Raw genomic sequence first — 16744 nt, forward strand, 5'->3', positions numbered from 1 at the left:
GACGGGGTCTCACTCTTGCTCAGGCTGGTTTTGAACTCCTGACCTTGAGCAATCCGCCCGCCTCGGCCTCCCAAGAGCTAGGATTACAGGCGTGAGCCACAGCGCCCGGCCTGACATTTCTTTTTAAAATAGCTCTCGTTGCCTATTTTTATTTCAACAGAAACAATTCATGTCTGTTGTAGAAACATTAGAAACACAGATAACCAAAGGAAAAAGGGGAAAAAAGAAAAAGGAAAATTGTCACCATCCCACACTCCCAGGGAACTTTAAAGCAAGCAGCATGTTCTGGAAGTGCAGTCTTCCCTCTGAGTGGTCTGCACTAGTTTTGACTTTTCCAGCAGGAAGTCATGACGGAATATTTTATTTTTTTTAGCCTCCTATATTTATGAAGTTACTGAATGGATCTATTCTTTGACTAGCCTTCCTGAGGGTCTTTATTAAATTATGAACTTTCTATTTAAGGAAATTTACAGCAAAGGGCAGAGTTTCAGAAGTTGCTGTTTCAAATAACTTAATCTTATGCACATCTTTTTAGAGGCTTATTATGTACATCTTTTGCAAACACAGAAGAGAACCTACTTTGCTTCGTTTGGACTGATACACACAATTCCATCTTATTTTGTAAATAAAAGGGAGCCAACCTTTCTGAAATATAGGGCTGGGCAAGCATGCTCAGCTTCCAAATCCTCACTCAGGCACACCTGCGGGGTTACTAATGCTCATTCTAGAAACCACTTGAAAAAGCCCCAAGGTTGGGTTGTTTCCAAGACTTCGGATGGGCACGACGTTAGGTTTAGGGCTAGAATTGACTCTAGGTTGGGATTCAGGATCCCTCCAAGTGCCTGCGGGGATCCGAGTGCAGGGTTGGGCCGGCACTGTAATGAGAAGCCAGGCATTACTTGAGAGAGGGCGCTTTTCCTGCTCAGGCATCCAGCCCCGCCCCCGCTATTTCTCTATGGTGTCTACACCTGCAGCTGACACTGTGGGTCCTGATGAACTTGACCATTCATATCCTAAGGATAATTCCTATGGAGAGTACGAGCCCCTGAACGCCTGGAGGAGAAAGAGTGAATGGGGGAGGGAAGCACACAAATGACAGAGGTTGAAAGCGCACTGGCTCTGGGGCCCCGATGGTCTGAACTTGAACCCCAGCTCCACCCTTACAGGCAAGCTGATTTGGGGAAAGGTCCTTGGCTGGTCTCATTTTCTTTATGAACAAAATAATGCTAAGGATAGTACCCACCTACTTCATAGTGTTGGTTGCTGTGAAGTCAAAAGGCAACAAATGGGCTACAAAGGTAGCACAATACACTGTGTTACCTCTTATCTTTAAGAGGGAAAGGGGCCCAGAAGGGAGAAGCCAGGAGCATTGGAACAGATTTCTCTTCCAAGTTTCACCTGCCTGCGTAGACCGTGTGTACGGGGTTCCACTGTGCAGAACTGCCAACTCATGATCAGACTGTCCGCATCAGAATGACTCCATGAGAGCAGGGGGAGGAGGTCATCTTTCAGTAAGGTAATTTTTTTCTTAAATAGATTTTATTTTATTTTTTGAACACATATAGATTTACATAAAATTGAGAATATAATACAGAGAATTCCTGTCTCTACGACTCTCATTTTCCCCTATTTTTAGCATCTTGTGTTAGGAAGGTAAGTTACCATGAATAAACCAATACTGGTACATTATTAACTGAAATTAATACTCAATTCAGATTTTTTAACTTTTTTGCCTGATGTCCTTTTTCCATTCCAGGATTCCATCCGGGACACCATAGTACGTTTGCTGTCATGTCTCCTTGGGCTCCTCTGGGCTGTTACAGCTTCTTAGAATGTCCACGTGTTTGATGACCTTGATAGTTTTGAGGCGTAGCAGTCAGGAGTTTGGTAGGATGGATCTGCATTGGGATTTGTCTGATGTTTTTCTCATCATTAGACTGGGGTTATGGGTTTGGGGGAAGAAGGACCACAAAGGTAAGGGCCATTTACCCCGAACCTCCTTGAGGGCAGAAAACATCTACATAAATTATCTGGAATTCTTCTGTTTGGGACATTTGTCATTTCTCCTCAAGTAATTTTTCTAGCCTAGTCTTTGCCCAAATGAATTATTTTATTTTTCCTGAACACCACCGAAAAATAGTCTGAAGCTAACTTCCCTCTCATGGACGGAATTTTCTGTAACTCGGTGCTGATATTTGGAGTATTAAGCTGGGCTTGGGGGAAATAGGAGAAAACCAAGATTTCTAAAATCTGACTTAATCTTCCAGTTGAACGTCACAATTGGCAGATCCAGAATTAGTAATTCCTTGCTAACCCTATACGGAAAGGCCTGAAAAGGAATAAGAAATTAAAAATAAAATGAGTGGGATGGTCAAAACCAATATAAATAAATTGCTGTGAGCCAAATGGAAAAGCATCCTTTGGCATGTTTAAACAGGTCACCTTGGCATGCCCTGAAAATGAGCTTTCCGTGTTCCCGGGCTTGCTTTTGTGGACCACCCCTCAGAAAAGAGGCTCAATCTACGCCTCTCCTAAAACACACATAATTAGATTGATCTAGCATTCACATGCTTTTAAAATTCACACACACACACACACACACACACACACACACAAACAATTTGAGAACAAAAGCCATGTCTTAGAATAATTAGAATACATTTACTGGATAGCTGAAAATCCACTTAAACTTTTCCTTGGAGACATTCCTTGTAAAACTAAAAGGTGTATGTTTTGGGCTGTTCATTGGAAAGAAAATGGGAGAAGATGATTGCTGGATTAGACTGTAAGGTTTCTGTCTGTTTGGTCAGACCAAACTTTAGGCACCATTGTCTTCATTCTACCAGCGTATTTTTTTTTCTCTGAAAGCAATTGGTAATTTGCTCTTAAAAGCATGGACTTAGAGAAATAGGCTAATGTTTGTACCTTTCTCCAAAGTTGACCTCCAGGCAGAAAGGCCTCTACTGTGCCCAGCCTGTTCCTCACACTCCTCCCCGGCCGGGCGCAGCCTGGTGGCAGCATTCCATGGCGCTGACGCATCTCCTTGGAAACCCACCGGTTGCACGGCGTATAGCAACCTGCACTCCCGCTGGTGGAGGCCCTGATGCCTGTCTTGTCCTGTTCTGCTGTGCTTTCACACACACCTGAGGACAGGCCTTCATTTTGATCTGCGAGTATTATCTTGGGCCATTAAAATGAGCAGAAGGAAAACAAGCCCTTGAACAGCTCCAGTGTAATTGCAGTGAAGATTCTTAAAAAGAGCGCCGTGGCGTCAGCCTAGCTCACAGCAACCTCAAACTCCTGGGCTCGAGCAATCCTCCTGCCTCAGCCTCCTGAGTAGCTGGGACTACAGGCATGCGCCACCATGTCTGGCTAATTTTTTTATATATATATTAGTTGGCCAATTAATTTCTATTTCTAGTAGAGACAGGGTCTCGCTCTTGCTCAGGCTGGTCTTGAACTCCTGACCTCAAGCTATCCTCCCACCTCAGCCTCCCAGAGTGCTAGGATTACAGGCGTGAGCCACCGTGCCCTGGTCTTGCCTTGATTAAATAGAAGAAGATATTGGGGTTGCATTTGGTTTCTGGCCAATGAAATCCCTGCTAACAGTTTTTTTCTGAAATACTGCACTTCACTTTCCAGATTGGGCACATTCACACCTTCATTTAACGAGTTAGGTATCTTCACTGCATCACCCCGTTGTCTGAAGCATGATTATTATCATCTTTCTGGAAGATTTTGGATCTTGTTCATTCTTAACTATTATTTTTATTTAGCACTATAGTTAATATGGATAGTATAGGTCAAATTTATGCTTACCCTTTGACCTCACTTGGAAATTTTGAGTAGTTCTTTGTCTTCTCTTTTTAAATGAGATTGTTGATAAGAGCTTATAATCTTGGGATATTTTCCTTTCTAATGAACTCGATTGCTGGGGGGAAAAATCCAGCCAAATTAAGTAAGGTTTTGATTAAGGTTTTATGGGGATGTGGTTTTCAAATTCTTTGCCTAGAGTAATACACTTAAAAGAATGCCAGTTTGCAGAATGCACATGGCAACCACAAAAGGAAATACAGTAATCTGATATTTGGTTGGTGTAAATCAAACATCCCTGCTTGAACTACTGGGCTTACAGAAATTACTCACGTCTACTTCATCAACCCAAGAATGCATGCCAGGATTCATCTGGACTCAGATCCATCCTTTTGCATCAGAGAGTCTCATCGAGTGCCCGTCATGTGTCTGTGTGCAGGATGCAAAGAGCCAAAGAGCCGGGGCCTCTGTGAGTCACAGCGGATCATTCGTGGCCTACGGGCTGCCAGCGAACAGAGATGTCATTAGGCTTCATTAGAGAAATAAAACTTCAGAACCATTTACTGAAATGGCTTCAATGGAGACAGAATTGAAAGAGAAATAAAGTGTGACTATTCAACCAGATACATTATCCAGTAAAACACACCCTACCTTAGCTACTCACTTCCACGATCACATCTAAATGGGGCCATTCCAGGTAGCCATACCTCTTCCGTAATTCAGTTTCAAGCACCCAATCTTGCAACACCACCTCTGAGTTTCGAAGCTCAGTCTCTCCGGTGCTCAGATTTCAAGAGTAGCTCAACCCACGGGGGCCTACAACCCACTCACCCTGCCAGCTTTGCACTTCTCCCACCCTCTCTCTTTTTATTTTTTTGAGACAGAGTCTCACTCTGTTGCCCTGGCTAGAGTGCCATGGCATCAGGCTAGCTCACAGCAACCTCCAACTCCTGGGCTCAAGTGATCCTGCTGCCTCAGCCTCCCGAGCAGCTGGGAGGCTGCTACAGGCATGCGCCACCATGCCCAGGTAATTTTTCCTATATATATTTTTTAGTTGTCTAGAGAATTTCTTTCTATTTTTAGTAGAGACGGGGTCTTGCTGCTCTTGCTCAGGCTGGTCTCCAACTCCTGACCTTGAGTGATCCGCCTGCCTTGGCCACCCAGAGTGCTAGGATTACAGGTGTGAGCCACCAAGCCCGCCCCCTCCCCCACCTTCTCTTGCCATCCAGCCTTCCTTGCCCATCGTCAATCCCCTGGTCGGTCAGTAGAATCCATCCTTCGCACGGACCCACGACTTACTGCCTCCCTTTGAATCCATGTTCATGAACTTCAAGGGGGGTCCTCATGCCGCCCGGCAGTCAGACTCCATCTCCCGGTCCCTTGCCTCTCCTGCGCTCCTCAAGACTATTGCATGCTCTCCCTCTGTCTTCACACTGTCCACACCTCCTCCCCGTGTCACCCTCTGCTGATGGCCTGTTTCCTAAGACACTGAGAAAATAGAAGCACTCGGGAGAGCAGCTCTACCACACACATCCGCCGCCGCATCCAGCAACCGGCCTCCCCTCTGCCTTCCCACTGGCCTCCCCTCTGCCTTCCCACTGGCCTCCCCTCTGCCTTCCCACTGGCCTCCCCTCTGCCTTCCCACTGGCCTCACCTCTGCCTTCCCACTGGCCTCACCTCTGCCTTCCCACTGGCCTCACCTCTGCCTTCCCACTGTCGCCTACTCCATCTAAGGCCCACAGCAGGGCTCATCCCCGCCCCAGGCAAGAACAGCACTCAGGGACTCTCCACCCACGTCACCACTGTCGCCTACTCCATCTAAGGCCCACAGCAGGGCTCATCCCCGCCCCAGGCAAGAACAGCACTCAGGGACTCTCCACCCACGTCATTCATTTTTCTGGATATTTTCTGTTTGCCTACAAACAGACCGTTATTTTTCCCATCTTAAAAAAACAAAACACTCCCTCGAACCCTACTGTTACACTTCAGCTTCTGTCTCATTTTTCTGTTCCCTTTTAGAACAATACAAAAGAGTTGTCCACACTTGCTCTCCCCAGTTTCTTTCCTCCTAGTCGCTTTTGAAACAGCTGCAATTAGGTTTCAGGAACCTTCTGCAACCACTGCAATCAGGGTTGGACTTAATTAGATATCCATGTGGTTCCTGTCTTCACTCAAACACCGTTGCCTTAGTGAGGCTTTCTCTACCATCTTGTATAAATTTGCGAGCTCACCCCATTCCCAAATACTTTCTCTTGCTCTTTGCTTTCTTTTCTTTTCTTTTCTTTTCTTTTCTTTTCTTTTCTTTTCTTTTCTTTTCTTTTCTTTTCTTTCTCTTCTCTTCTCTTTTTTCTTTTCTTTTTTTTGGTACAGAGTCTTACTCTGTCACCCTGGGTAAAATTCAGTGGTGTCATCGTAGCTCACTGTAGCCTCAAACTCCTAGGCTCAAGGGATCCTCCTGTCTCAGCCTCCAGAGTAACTGGGACTATAGGCACGTGCCACCACACTGGCTAATTTTTCTATTTTTAGTAGAGACGGGGTCTCACTCTTGCTCAGGCTGGTTTCAAACTCCTAACCTCAAGCTATCCTCCTGCCTTGGCCTCCCAGAGTACTACCATTACAGGTGTGAGCCACCACCCTTGGCCTGCTTTGCTTTTCTTCATAGAACTTTCTACTGTACTAGACATTGGTGTGCCACTTAAGGGCAGTGTAATGTGATGGCTGAGATACAGGTAGGTCCTGAGGTCAATGTGGCTAAGTTCAAGTCTTGACTGTGTCACTTAAGACAGAATCGCTCTATTCTTCACTTTTCTCAGCTATAGAATGAGAAGAATAATAGCCAACGAATGTTAAGCCAACCTCATCAGGTTGTCGGCTTATTATTTATAAAGTGCATAGGACAGTATTTGGACCATATTAAATGCCACATGGTAAGCTACACTGTTAGATATTTTGTCTATCTTTTGTTTATTATGCCCCCCTGAGAATGTATGTTTCATAAGGGCAGGGATTTTTGTCTGTTCTGTACACTGCTATAGCCCGTCACACTGGACAGTGTGTCGCACAGAGCTGGTTCTGTGTGTTTGTAGAATGACAGCTCCTTACACTCTTAGATAATCAAAAATTAGTAGGCTGGGCACGGTGGCTCATGCCCGTAATCCTAGCACTCTGGGAGGCAGAGGCAGGAGGATTGCTTAAGCTCAGACCAGCCTGAGCAAGAGCAAGACTCCGTCTCTACTAAAAAATAGAAACAAATTAGCCAAACAACTAAAAATAGAAAAAAAATCAGCTGCTAGAAATTTTCCTAATACAACGATGTGCCTATGAACAGAAACTAGAGTTCCTCTATTGCAGATGTTGGCACCGGCCTAGATACACGTGTTCCTCATTCCTAGGTGGCATGCCTCTCTCCTGGCTTATTTTACAAAGTCACAGGGAAGACCCCAGCATGCCAGGTGGGCAAGCACTGGTCCTATTATAGTGTGAGATCAATGGCTATCAAAAATAATTTTTCTTTGATGAAAGAGAGCTAAACTGAAGTGTTCTGGTCGTAAACCGAGACTCCTCTCAGTGCTTTCTGGCCGGAATATTCTTCATGGTGCCACTTAGGAGAGTAATGTCCACAGGGTACTCTGGGGCCCCACAGACGTGGGACACTGGCATTCGGCACCAGCACAGGGCTCAGAAAAAAGACGCAGAAGGGGAAGCTGAAGAATTTAGATCTTCAACTCATCGGAATAACATTGTTTTGGTGGTTGCTGCTGTTCTGTTTTGCTTTAACGAAAATAAACCTAGCACCAAGAAGCAGAGTCCTGGCCATAGAAGCAGAGTCCGTGTCCTCGCTGTGCGGTTTGCGTGTTCAGTACGGTGTCAGCGTGGAGCAGCTGGGCCTGAGAGCAACTCGAAACTGCTGTTTCTGGCACGCGGTTCAGTGAGGATGGAGTTCTTAAAAAGAAGTGATCTGGCCGGGCGCGGTGGCTCACGCCTGTAATCCTAGCTCTTAGGAGGCCGAGGCGGGCGGATTGCTAAAGGTCAGGAGTTCGAAACCAGCCTGAGCAAGAGCGAGACCCCGTCTCTACTACAAATAGAAAGAAATTAATTGGCCAACTAATACATATAGAAAAAATTAGCTGGGCATGGTGGCTCATGCCTGTAGTCCAGCTACTCGGGAGGCTGAGGCAGGAGGATCGCTTGAGCCCAGGAGTTTGAGGTTGCTGTGAGCTAGGCTGACGCCACGGCACTCACTCTAGCCTGGGCAACAAAGTGAGACTCTGTCTTAAAAAAAAAAAAAAAAAGTAGTGATTTTTTAAGACCTGTGATTTGCCTCCTCCCTTCAAGGCTTAATGGACAAGGTAGCGCAGGCTCCGCCCCGTCAAGCAGGTGCCTTGGGGCGCTCGATTTTCCTTTGGCAGAAGTCTGATTCTGCAGCCTGCGGCCACATTCTGGAGCAGCCACACCCGCGTCGTCATGGGTGAGCACACCAAACAGGTCCGCCTGGCTAGACGGTGGCTGAGCTGTCTGCAGCGGCCGGGAAGTACAGTCATGCCCACGCCCAATGACAGAGACACAGGCAGACACCGTGCCTTGAAGGAAGCCACTGCTGCGCTTTCCCCCGGCTCAAACACAGTGACCACACGGACGTGGATTTGCCACGTGACCATAGCGGAGCTCTGGGCCCCCTTCCAGCCCTGTGCTTACTTTTGCATTTGTAATCCTTCTATTCCATTTTTTTGAAGAGGACCTCCAAACTGTACAAGCTTCAGCCCCCACAAAAACCTTAGACTTGGGCCGGGCGCGGTGGCTCCCTGCCTGTAATCCTAGCGCTCTGGGAGGCCGAGGCGGGCAGATCATTTGAGCTCAGGAGTTTGAGACCAGCCTGAGCAAGAGCCAGACGCCGTCTCTACTAAAATAGAAAGAAATTAATTGGCCAACTAAAAACATATAGAAAAAATTAGCCAGCCATGGTGGTGCATGCCTGTAGTCCCAGCTACTTGGGAGGCTGAGGCAGGAGGATCGCTTGAACCCAGGAGTTTGAGGTTGCTGTGAGCTAGGCTGACGCCAGGGCACTCTAGCCCGGGCAACAGAGTGAGACTCTGTCTCAAAAAACAACAAAAAAACACTTAGTTTGCCACAACTATACTAAATTTTGTATGTATTTCGCATACTTACCCATTTATGTGATCTACTCTAGAAGGTTGTGCCATCTCCATTTGTAGAAACCAGGCAAGGTTGAGAGACTTAATCTGACGTCACACAGCTAAATTGTCCACAAACTGTGGCCACTCAGTATGGCCTAAGGTTTAATCGAACTTGTTCTGATGTCTTCAGGCATATTGATTGGGTATCCTGATCTTAGATGCATCTCCCACAGTGAATGATTTGGCTTTCCTATTTTATGTTCAGAACAAACTTGCCAAACCCTAGGTGACAGCGGTGAATTGCAGAAAGCCCAGTCCATCCCAAGATCTTTTGGCCTGTTCACATCCAGTGGATAGGAATTACTAATCAGATCTTGTGAAGAGTGGAGAAATTGATCAGGAACTAAAATACTTATATTAAAATATTTTAAAAATAGATTTGGCAGTCTTCATCTACTTTTTTAGGAAGGCTTTTTGTACTGCCTAAAAAAAAAAAACTTGATTAATTAACCAATTCGATGTTTCTAGAAAGAGTATCTTAGTAGTTTGGTTTTTTTTTTTTTTTTTGAGACAGAGTCTCACTTTGTTGCCCAGGCTTGAGTGAGTGCCGTGGCATCAGCCTAGCTCACAGCAACCTCAAACTCCTGGGCTCGAGCGATCCTTCTGCCTCAGCCTCCCGAGTAGCTGGGACTACAGGCATGCGCCACCATGCCCGGCTACTTTTTTCTATATATATTAGTTGGCCAATTAATTTCTTTCTATTTATAGTATAGACAGGGTCTCGCTCTTGCTCAGGCTGGTTTCAAACTCCTAGACCTCGAGCAATCCGCCCACCTCGGCCTCCGAGAGTTAGGATTACAGGCGTGAGCCACTGCACCTGGCCGAGTATTTTAGTAGTTTTAAGAAGCCCAGAGAAGAGTTAACATTGACTGTGTCTAATCCTGTAATTAGCACAGACATATTCTAAATTTCTCTTTTCCTAATTCAAAGAGGCTGCAGTCTGTTTCCTAGCAAAGGTAGCTGAAAGTAAAGAAGACGCCTGGTGGAGTGCAATGTGCAGATACACAGGATACACAAATAATGAAGTAACTCCAAGGGGAAAATCATTGAGAACCAGTACACCAGTTGCTGGTTATATTAGCATCAGAATCACCCGGGTGAGGGGGCTTGTTCAATCTAGATTACCTTGCAGCCCTCCACTCCTGGTTTCTCATCAGCAGGTCTGGAGTGGGGGCTGAGAATGTGCCTTTCTGAGAAACCCCAGGCAAGGCAGATGTCGCTGGGCCCAGGGCCTCACTTTGAGAACCACTGCTCTGGGGTCCACAGTCCTGTGTGACATAAACTTTATTTTGTTGCCTATTCACTCCCCTAAAGTTCAGTACAAGAGCACAATAAAGACCTCAATAGTTTTGACAACCCTTTCTTAGACCCTGTTAAGATACCAATAGACTATCAACGGTTTGGTAACTACACTTTTGATGTCACCATGGAGAGATCCTTATCGTTGGGGCCCTGATTATTGACGAGGCACTTCTTGGAGCCTCACATAAGCAGTGAGAGCTTGAAATAAACAAAAACTTGTTGTGTTGTCATTGGTCTTACGAGATGATGACAACATCATACTGCAAGAGCAGCCAACAATAATCAGTCGAAAACTAGCCCATGGAAAATGAGCACAGGAAGCATAAGCATTCTCCTTGGGGTTAGAGACCACAGGGCTGGGCTTCCAGAACATCTTCATTCAGCACACAGAGAGGAATGGATGGGAGGAAAACCAGAAAAACCCAGCTTCTCAGGGGCATATCATTGAATCTCTGGCCACGTGGTTTCATATCTGGATCAATGTTCCCGAGCTCATTTCCAGATTATATTATCCCCACTACAGCTAAAATTGTGCTCTCTCATATAAACACAACTTGTCCTTCGAAGGCTTCCCGTTATGAATAGACCTGAGCATCATTGCACATTATTTTTTTACCTGTATGCTCATGTATTCCTATTTTATGAAAACACATCTTCCTCTATTTTTGTTTGTACAGTAGGCCCCCCCTTATCTGTGGTTTTGCTTTCTGTGGTTTCAGTTAACCCAAGGTCAACCAAGGTTAAAAATATTAAATGGAAAATTCCAGAAAAACAATTCATAAGTTTTAAGTTGTGTGTTCTGAGTAGTGTGATAAAATCTCATGCCATCTCACTCTGTCCCACCCAGGACATGAATCACCCCTTTGTCCAGCATGTCCATGACACCTGCCCATTAGTCATGTAGCAGCCATCAAAGTTATCAGTATGAAAAAACATGGTATATATAGGGTTTGGTACTTTCTGTGGTTTTAGGCATCCACTGTGAGTTCTGGAACGGATCCCCTGTGGATAAGGGGAAACTACTGAACTGTTTTATATGTTTTGTTTTTTCCTGCTTTCCCTACTTAAATAAGTTTATCAAAGTAGAAAGAATTGCCTTTGTCACAGTGTAAAACCCAGGAGTACCAGTACTAGGTAGGCTAAGAGCAATGGGTACTCCAAAAACATTTGTCAGTAATGCATAAAAGGCTGGTCGTGGTGGCTCACACCTATAATCCTAGCATTCTGGGAGGCCGAGGCGGGAGGATCGCTCAAGGTCAAGAGTTCGAAACCAGCCTGAGCAAGAGTGAGACCCTGTCTCTACTAAAAATATAAATAAACTAGCTGGATAACTAAAAATATATAGAAAAAATTAGCCGGGCATGGTGGTGCAAGCCTGTAGTCCCAGCTACTCAGGAGGCTGAGGCAGGAGGATCGCTTGAGCACAGGAGATTGAGGTTGCTGCGAGCTAGGCTGACGCCACGGCACTCACTCTAGCCTGGGCAACAAAGTGAGACTCTGTCTCAAAAAACAAATTAATAATACATAAAAAAAAAGCAATCATCTATGGGAAGAGAGGAGGCCATGTCCCCTAAGACTAATTAGTCTAATGAATAATTTGCTTAAAAATTCAGCATCATTTTTGGGACATTTTCCATCCATTTGGACAACCAAATTTTTGTTATTTTGGTTGCTCTTGGCTGTTGGCATTTTGAGAATTAGAGAAACCTAATTTTGCTTCTTGTATAAATAGCTGATTCTAGGACTACAGCAGGGAAAATACAAAGTTAGTCTGAAATGTCTTGATGTGCCAAAAGTAAGACAATGCTCAAAGAATGATGCACATGTATCAAAAGATCATAGGAGCCAACTTTAAGATACTCCCACTGAAAGGAAATAATTAACAGAGTGAAGAGACAACCTACAGAATGGGAGAACATACTTGAAAACTGTGCATCTGAAAAGGAGTTAATATCCAGAATATACAAGGAACTCAAACAATTCAATAGCAAACACAGTTGATCCTTGAACAACGTGGTGGTTAGGGGTTCTGACGCCCTGCACGGTTGAAATCTGTATGTAACTTTTGACTCCCTCAAATTTTAACTACTATTGGCCTACTGTTGACCAGAACCCTTACCAGTAACATAAACAGTCAATGAACACGTTTTGTATGTTACATGTATTACATACTCTATTCTTACAATAAAGTAAGCTAGAGAAAAGAAAATGTTATAAAGAAAATCAGAAGGGGGAGAAAAATACATTTATAGTACTGTACTATTAAATTTATCAATACCATTAAGTTGACATCGTCTGTTTACAAGACAAATCATCTGTCTAAAATGGTGGGCAACTACAGCTGCAGACCTCAATCTTCGATAATATCAAGATTTCAAGTTTTTCATGTAATGTCATGACTTTACTTCCTGGGAGCTCTTCCAGCATCATTAGTGGTACTTCATATGGGTCCCATGGTGTTATTCAAGGTTTATGTTATTGCGCTAAACACAATGAAAAATACATGAAAACAGTGAGAGATCACTTTTTCCTGTGATATACAATTTAATGGAGTGATGAACTGCTCACTCCGAGATGATTAGCATCACACAGCATTTTAACCATTTTAACTGGATACTGGCAACACTTGAGATCACTGAAATAGCAACAGGAGGTGGCTAAAAAATTATTACAGTAGCATAGTATATACTATACTACTATTATAGTTAATTTTATGCAGTTAATTTAATGCGGTTATGATTTAATACTATATCTTTATGTTTGTTTACATTTCTCTTGACTGCAAATGGTGCATGTATGCTCTGTGTTTGTGTGCAAGTCATAATAAATTTTAACTTTTTATAATAGATTTTTATATATTTTATGATAGTACATGATAAAACAGACTAGTATCTACATATATTTTATGCATTCATGCATGCCTTTTTTCCTAGTGTTTTTGGTATTTCTAGGCTATGTGATTTGTCTGCAAGTTTTTTCAAATTATTGCAAATCTCCATAAAGTTTTCCAATATATTTATTGGAAAAAAATTGCATATAAGTGGACCAGTACAGTCTAAACCTGTGCTGTTCAAGGGTCAACTGTAGTCTGATCAAAAAATGGCCAAGGTCAAATCAAGGCCAAGGACTTGAATAGATATTTCTGAAAAGAGGACATACAAATTGACAACAGGTACATGAAAAAATGCTCAACACCACTAATCATAGGGAAATGCAAATAAAAACCATAATGAGATATCACTTCACCCCAATTAGAATGGCTATTATCAAAAAGACAAAAAATAACAAATGCTGTTGTGGATGTGGATAAAACCCTTGTACACTGTTGGTGGGAATGTAATTAGTACAGCCATTATGGAAAACAGTATGGAGTTTCCTCAAAGAATTAAAAATAGAACTACTATGTGATACAGCAATTCCTCTACTGGTTATTTATCCACCCCCAAAAAACCCTGAAATCAGTATGTCAAAGAAATATCTGTACTCCCATGTTTATTCTGGCATTATTCACAATAGCCAAGATACAGAATCAACCTGAGTGTCCAGCAATGGATGAATGGATACAGAAAATTTAGTACGCAGTATATTCACAATGGAATACTACTCATCCATAAAAAGAATGAAATTGTCATTTTTGGCAGTACAGATGAACCTGGAAGACATCATGTCAGGTGAAATAAGCCAGGCACAGAAAGACAAATATCTCATGCATGATCTCACTCATTTGCGGAATGTAAAGAAAGCTGATCTCACAGATGTACAGAGTAGAATAGTGGTCCCTGGGGTCTGGAGAGGGTGTGGGGAGGGGATGATGGAGAGAGATTGGTCAATGGGTACAAAATTACAATACAGTTAGAAAGGAGGAATCAGTTGAGTATAGCCGAGTAGGGTGATTACAGTAAACGATGTTATAGTGTATATTTCTAAGTAACTAGAAGATAGCATGCTGAATGTTCCCACCACAGGGAAATGATAAATGATGGAGGTGATGAATATACTAAATATCATGAGTTCATCCTGACACCATGTAAATATGTATCAAAAGATCACACTATACCCCACAAATAGTGTACCATTATTATGTGTCAATTAAAAGCAAAATTAAAATAAAGATATTCCCACTGGCCACATAAAGGACAGTTAAGAATCAAAATAGATATCAAGAATGATATAGTTTGTAACCAGCCTGAGCAAGAGCGAGGCCTCGTCTCTACTATAAATAAAAAAGAAATTAATTGGCCAACTAATATACATAGAAAAAATTAGTTGGGCATGGTGGTGCATGCCTGTAGTCCCAGCTACTCGGGAGGCTGAGGCAGGAGGATCACTTGAGCCCAGGAGTTTGAGGTTGCTGTGAGCTAGGCTGACACCATGGCACTCACTCTAGCCTGGCAACAAAGTGAGACTCTGTCTCAAAAAAAAGAATGATATATTGTAACCTATTCAGTAAAATAGGGCTTCATGCATCTAAAATAATATAGACAAATACGTAAGTAAATAGAGAAGGGGAAGCTCTACCCCTACAGTATAATGCCGATTCATAAATATAGGAAGAATGATGGAATTAGAAAATCTCCATTTGGCAGCCATCATCACTGGATACTAAAACAAGTGGACAAAAATGTGGGTGGAGGGAAGTAACACGATATGTATATGGTTGCAAAATATCTTCTCACACATACTTATTACAAGGATAACAGAGTCGCTTTACCATGAAGATACCTGGAAGACAACAGCCTAACCGAATATCAAAATTGGCATTGTCAGTAATGACGTATGTGCCACTTGATTCAATGTATTATTGACAGGAATTCAGCATCACTGGTATGATCTCCTTGCCAAGAGTGTACACTGGATCCAATCAAGAGAAAACATCAGACGAACCAAAATTAGGAACATTCTTCAAAATAACTGCCTGTATTCTTCAAAAATGTCAATGCTAGGAAATAAAAGACCAGGAACTGTTCCAGATTAAAGGAAACAAAGGAGATGCCACAACTGAAAACAATACATGATCTCAGATTTTCTTCTGCTACAAAGGGTATTATCAAAGCAAATGGTATATGAATTTTCTATGGCAACTATAACAAATTACCGCAAATTTAGTGGCTTCAAAGAATACAGATTTATAATTTTACGGTTCTATAGGTTTGAAGTCTGATAGGAATCTCCCTGAGCTAAAACCACAGTGTCAGCAGGGCTGCATTCTTTCTGGAGGCTCCAGGGCAAATGCATTCTCTTGCCTTTTCCAGCTTCTAGAGGGTTCCTGCCTTCCGTGGCCCCTGCCCTCCTCCTCCTCCAAGCTGGGAATCCTGGGCGGAGTCCTTCTCACACTGCCTCACTCTGACCTCCTTTTCTGCCTCCCTCTTCCAGTGATGATCCCTTCCTGATTACATTGGGCCCACTCAGATAATCCGAGATAAACTCACTATTTTAAGGCCAGCTAATTAAGAGCTTAATTACAACAATAACCAAACACATTCACAGATTCTAAGGATGAAGAAGTGAACATCTTTGAGTGGCCATTATTCTGCTTACCACACATAGTAAAATCTGAATACTGGCTGTGGATTCGATTAAAAATGGCATCAGTGTTACTTTCTTGATTTTAACAATTATATTATAGTTATGTAAGGAAGTTCTCTGTCTTTAGGGAACACACCCTGATGTATTTATGGGTACAGGGGCATCACCTCTGCAACTTCAAACAGTTCTCTCTCTCGTTTCCCTCTCGCTTGTGAGAGAAAGAGAAGGCTAAGAACAACGTAGTAAAGTATTAACAGAGGATCTGGGTAAAATAATCTGGGAACTTTTCTACTACTCTGGCAATTTTTCTGTAAGTCTGAAATGATGTCACAATAAAAATGTAAAAACTTAATCCTTCTAAGTAAATTTCTTATATCCAGCAAATAACAAGTATGTGGCATATTATGAACGACATGTTTATTCAGACGGATATTTTAAATCTCCTTTTGAAACTTGAAGGATATTTTATTATGTTGTTTAATGACATTATTTGCAATTTAACTATGAATAAGTTTACATTGGGAAGTCTTGAGCGTAATATGAAAGTAAAATAATTTTGGACTTCATACTTCTGGTACCCCTCAGTATTAATGTTGAATATTCTCATTTTCTGTTATAAAATCCAGTATTACCCTAAAGATGAGGCCTTTAAAAAGATGTTTAAAAGTAGGCGAAAGATTATAGTTTTGTTGATAGTATTATACCAGTGTTAATTTCTTATTTTTGATAAATGTACTGCAGTTATGTCAGATGCTAATGTTAAGGGAAGCCGGGTGAAGGGTGTATGGGAACTGTCTGTATTATCTTTATGACTCCTTTGCAAATTTGATTTATTTCAAAATAAAACAGTTTCAAAAGTAGAAAAAAGTTCTTCCGTAAGAATAGAAAACAATCGCCGGGCGCGGTGG

The 16744-nt window shown here is 42.8% G+C and overlaps 1 long non-coding RNA gene across 1 annotated transcript; it reads right to left on the reverse strand.

The window, feature by feature from the left end:
• Window positions 1-1547: 1547 nt before the first annotated feature.
• Window positions 1548-5545, reverse strand: LOC142863868 (uncharacterized). The gene is made up of 4 exons (XR_012914512.1): window positions 5514-5545; window positions 4147-4315; window positions 2926-3143; window positions 1548-2329 (listed from the first exon to the last, which is right to left on the reverse strand). It is a non-coding gene; the product is annotated as an uncharacterized LOC142863868 (long non-coding RNA).
• Between the last annotated feature and the right edge of the window lie 11199 nt (window positions 5546-16744).

The sequence above is a fragment of the Microcebus murinus genome, chromosome 23 (genome assembly GCF_040939455.1).
Source record: "Microcebus murinus isolate Inina chromosome 23, M.murinus_Inina_mat1.0, whole genome shotgun sequence".
Classification (NCBI taxonomy): domain Eukaryota; kingdom Metazoa; phylum Chordata; class Mammalia; order Primates; family Cheirogaleidae; genus Microcebus; species Microcebus murinus.